A 5,000-nucleotide genomic window follows, 5' to 3' on the forward strand; every position below is an offset into this window, starting at 1 on the left:
GTAAGAGGCATGGGTTGGGAGGGGAGGGATTGATTGGAAAAAAAAAGAAAAATTGAAAGGAGTAAACAAAGAAGAAAGGATAGATTGAAGGGCATAAACGAAACAGGGGCATGGGAACAAGGAAGAAAAAAAAAAGATAAAAAGGACAAGAAAGGAAGATAGAAAGATAAAAAAAAAAAAAGGAATGGGGGGTAAGCAAAAAGAGGGGAAGGAGGAAGGGGGAGGGGGAGGGGAGGGGAGGGGAGGGGAAGGGGGAGGGGGATGGGGAGGGGAGGGGGGGTAGGGGAAGCCGGTTTACCTTGCCATGAGCTTAGTACTGCAGCTTCTTCTCTTCTCGTTGTTACCAAACAAGCTCGGTCCTGTTAGCATACTGAACATATGGTGCGTGTGGGAATGCAGGTTGTAAAGTGTAGTGTGAGGTAGTATGGAAGGGTGTAGTGTGAGTGAGGGTGTAGTGTGAGGTTAATATGGGGGGAGGTGTAGTGTGAGTGAGGGTGTAGTGTGAGGTTAATATGGGGGGAGGTGTAGTGTGAGTGAGGGTGTAGTGTGAGTGAGGGTGTAGTGTGAGTGAGGGTGTAGTGTGAGTGAGGATGAAGAGTGAGGCTAACATGGGAGTGTGAGGTTGGCATGAGAGGGTAGAGTGTGAGTGAGGGTACAGTGTGATAGTAGCATGAGAGGGCAGAGTGTGAGTGAGGGTGTAGTGTGAGGTTGACATGGGAGTGTGGAGTGTGAGGTTGGTATGAGAGGGTAGAGTGTGAGTGAGGGTGTAGTGTGAGTGAGGGTGTAGTGTGAGTGAGGGTGTAGTGTGAGTGAGGATGGTATGAGAGGGTGTAGTGTGAGTGAGGGTGTAGTGTGAGTGAGGGTGTAGTGTGAGTGAGGGTGTAGTGTGAGTGAGGGTGTAGTGTGAGTGAGGGTGTAGTGTGAGTGAGGGTGTAGTGTGAGTGAGGGTGTAGTGTGAGGTTAATATGGGGGGAGGTGTAGTGTGAGTGAGGGTGTAGTGTGAGGTTAATATGGGGGGAGGTGTAGTGTGAGTGAGGGTGGAGTGTGAGTGAGGGTGTAGTGTGAGTGAGGGTGTAGTGTGAGTGAGGGTGTAGTGTGAGTGAGGGTGTAGTGTGAGTGAGGGTGTAGTGTGAGTGAGGGTGTAGTGTGAGTGAGGTGTAGTGTGAGTGAGGGTGTAGTGTGAGTGAGGGTGTAGTGTGGGGTTAATATGGGGGGAGGTGTAGTGTGAGTGAGGGTGTAGTGTGAGGCTGACATGGGAGTGTGGAGTGTGAGTGAGGGTGTAGTGTGAGTGAGGGTGTAGTGTGAGTGAGGGTGTAGTGTGAGTGAGGGTGTAGTGTGAGTGAGGGTGTAGTGTGAGTGAGGGTGGAGTGTGAGTGAGGGTGTAGTGTGAGTGAAGGTGTAGTGTGAGTGAGGGTGTAGTGTGAGTGAGGGTGTAGTGTGAGTGAGGGTGTAGTGTGAGTGAGGGTGTAGTGTGAGTGAGGGTGTAGTGTGAGTGAGGGTGTAGTGTGAGTGAGGGTGTAGTGTGAGTGAGGGTGTAGTGTGAGTGAGGGTGTAGTGTGAGTGAGGGTGTAGTGTGAGTGAGGGTGTAGTGTGAGTGAGGGTAGAGTGTGAGTGAGGGTGTAGTGTGAGTGAGGGTGTAGTGTGAGTGAGGGTGTAGTGTGCGTGAGGTGTAGTGTGAGTGAGGTGTAGTGTGAGTGAGGGTGTAGTGTGAGTGAGGGTGTAGTGTGAGTGAGGGTGTAGTGTGAGTGAGGGTGTAGTGTGAGTGAGGGTGTAGTGTGAGTGAGGGTGTAGTGTGAGTGAGGGTGTAGTGTGAGTGAGGGTGTAGTGTGAGTGAGGGTGTAGTGTGAGTGAGGGTGTAGTGTGAGTGAGGGTGTAGTGTGAGTGAGGGTGTAGTGTGAGTGAGGGTGTAGTGTGAGTGAGGGTGTAGTGTGAGTGAGGGTGTAGTGTGAGTGAGGGTGTAGTGTGAGTGAGGGTGTAGTGTGAGTGAGGGTGTAGTGTGAGTGAGGGTGTAGTGTGAGTGAGGGTGTAGTGTGAGTGAGGGTGTAGTGTGAGTGAGGGTGTAGTGTGAGTGAGGGTGTAGTGTGAGTGAGGGTGTAGTGTGAGTGAGGGTGTAGTGTGAGTGAGGGTGTAGTGTGAGTGAGGGTGTAGTGTGAGTGAGGGTGTAGTGTGAGTGAGGGTGTAGTGTGAGTGAGGGTGTAGTGTGAGTGAGGGTGTAGTGTGAGTGAGGGTGTAGTGTGAGTGAGGGTGTAGTGTGAGTGAGGGTGTAGTGTGAGTGAGGGTGTAGTGTGAGTGAGGGTGTAGTGTGAGTGAGGGTGTAGTGTGAGTGAGGGTGTAGTGTGAGTGAGGGTGTAGTGTGAGTGAGGGTGTAGTGTGAGTGAGGGTGTAGTGTGAGGTTAATATGGGGGGAGGTGTAGTGTGAGTGAGGGTGTAGTGTGAGGTTAATATGGGGGGGGGGGGAGTGTGAGTGAGGGTGTAGTGTGAGTGAGGGTGTAGTGTGAGTGAGGGTGTAGTGTGAGTGAGGGTGTAGTGTGAGTGAGGGTGTAGTGTGAGTGAGGGTGTAGTGTGAGTGAGGGTGTAGTGTGAGTGAGGGTGTAGTGTGAGTGAGGGTGTAGTGTGAGTGAGGGTGTAGTGTGAGTGAGGGTGTAGTGTGAGTGAGGGTGTAGTGTGAGTGAGGGTGTAGTGTGAGTGAGGGTGTAGTGTGAGTGAGGGTGTAGTGTGAGTGAGGGTGTAGTGTGAGTGAGGGTGTAGTGTGAGTGAGGGTGTAGTGTGAGGGAGGGTGTAGTGTGAGTGAGGGTGCGTTATTTCACGTTTATTATTAGAACACATGTACAGGCCGGACTCCGCGATCAGCTGTGAGACGGAGTGTAAACAAAGAACGTTCAAAACACACGTGCTCTGATTCTAACTGATCATCTGATATTTAAGACTTTACCGTATTTCAATGATCACTTCGTGTACTAAAGAACAAGGTATATCATGCTGTGATATAAGAGTATTAACGAAAAATAAACTTCGTCATTTTAACACATACCGGCAACTCTGGTATTTTGACGATGCATTTACACAAGGAGGGAACTTCACAGCTGGCCGACAGTCCGATTCAGCTGCTGCCTTGGCGGTGGATTTAGCGAAAACTATTTATATTCTCAATATTACATGAATGTCAATTCGATACAATGCACAAATAAAGATAATGTCACACCAAAAGAATCTTTATGCCGAAATGACAGTATTCATAGGGTCAACACGCACAAAAAGCGAAACCTAAGTCGGGGTCGCGGCAACCGACCGGAAGGAACGCAGGTGTGCACGTGGGGCATCGGGATGAACACGTGCTAAAAGGGACTCAGTAACGTAACGACGACGAGAGGGAGTGTTTATGTCGTCTGGTGTCTCCCGTTTATGTTTTTCGTCGACAGTGATCAGTGAGGTGAGTCAGAAACAGGAAAAAAAAATAATAATAAGGAAATAAAATCAAAATCGTTGTGCTAAGAAAGTATAAGGAACGAGAAAGAAAAAAATATATGTGAAAAATTTCCTCAAGGCGAGAGCTTCAGAGTGAAAAGAAAAATAGAAAAATGAAAGAAACACAATATCGCCTGGAGATACCAAAGATTTCGAAAAATCTGATGTTTATACGTGAAAACTCTTCATGATCGCATTAATTAATTTTGTGTTATCAACGATATTCTAGCAAAGGAAAGTAAGTTGTCAGAAAATAAAACTTGTAAGTCTAACAACACGTGTACAAGTTTTGTCAGCAGAACGCTTTCTCTCTCTCCCTCTCTCTCTCTCTCTCTCTCTCTCTCTCTCTCTCTCTCTCTCTCTCTCTCTCTCTCTCTCTCTCTCTCTCTCTCTCTCTCTCTCTCTCTCTCTCTCTCTCTTTCTCACTCTCTTCTCTCTCTCTCTCTCTCTCTCTCTCTCTCTCTCTCTCTCTCTCTCTCTCTCTCTCTCTCTCTCTCTCTCTCTCTCTCTCTCTCTCTCTCTCTCTCTCTCTCTCTCTCTCTCTCTCTCTTGTGATTCATGTGTACAGTACACGTGATAATAACCATACACGATAGAGGTATGTATGCCATGTATGTAAGTATGCCCCACACACATTCAGACACATATATACAAATACACATTCACTCGGACACTTCGAAAATAAAGATATATCAAATTTAAACATACATATGTACGCATTCACAACCTCTTACGCATTCACACAACACATAATCATACGCACACACATACACACACCTACCCTAATATGAGTTCCTGTTTAGTCAGCGTGATAAATTGGCGTGAAATTTGATTTTGTGAAAGGAATTTTAAAGGCTGTCGGAATGAAATGTTGTTCTTTCCATTCGGTACGTGTAGCTCCATACAAAAAGAGCAGGTATTTGTTTTGGATATTACTGTCGGGATAACTTTTCATATCGGGCACTACACTTACACGTAAATACTCACTCACAGACACACACACAGACACACACACACACACAGACACACACTCTCTCACACACACACACACACACACACACACACACACACACACACACACACACACACACACACACACACACACACACACACACACACACACACATATGTATGTATGTATGAATGTATCTCTCTCTCTCTCTCTCTCTCTCTCTCTCTCTCTCTCTCTCTCTCTCTCTCTCTCTCTCTCTCTCTCTCTCTCTCTCTCTCTCTCTCTCTCTCTCTCTCGCAAACGAAGCAGTAGAGACATCAACTGAATTTTGTACATTTTACTTTCACAATATTGTGGCTCGTCCTTTATTGCAAATAAAAGGCGAATATAAATAATTTCTCCAATACATCGTTTAATTAATATATACAGATCTGAAATCTCTGGCAACGTAGCCATGTCGGCGTGTCTTAGCATAGCGTGTCCCTAACGTGGCGTGTCCCAGCGTGGCGTGTCCTTTACGCGGTGTGTCCTAGCTGGAACAAGGAAGTGTGAGATTTGGTTAACAAGGTAAACACCGATTACA

General features: G+C 47.1%; 1 protein-coding gene across 2 annotated transcripts in view; it reads left to right on the forward strand.

Annotated features, from left to right (window-relative positions):
• Positions 1-5,000, forward strand: part of LOC122251285 (uncharacterized) — an 82,996-nt gene that overhangs the window by 54,443 nt on the left and 23,553 nt on the right. Inside the window, exon 1 of one of the 2 annotated variants that reach the window (XM_043013079.2) lies at positions 3,309-3,430. The exons of the other annotated variant lie outside the window; for it this stretch is intronic. The gene's annotated coding sequence lies outside the window, so the exon portion shown is untranslated. Of the gene's footprint in view, positions 1-3,308; positions 3,431-5,000 lie in introns of those variants that run through there. 2 annotated transcript variants of the gene reach the window in all.

This window comes from Penaeus japonicus, unplaced genomic scaffold (assembly GCF_977035675.1).
Source record: "Penaeus japonicus unplaced genomic scaffold, GWHDUDI00000001_assembly GWHDUDI00000023, whole genome shotgun sequence".
NCBI lineage: Eukaryota > Metazoa > Arthropoda > Malacostraca > Decapoda > Penaeidae > Penaeus > Penaeus japonicus.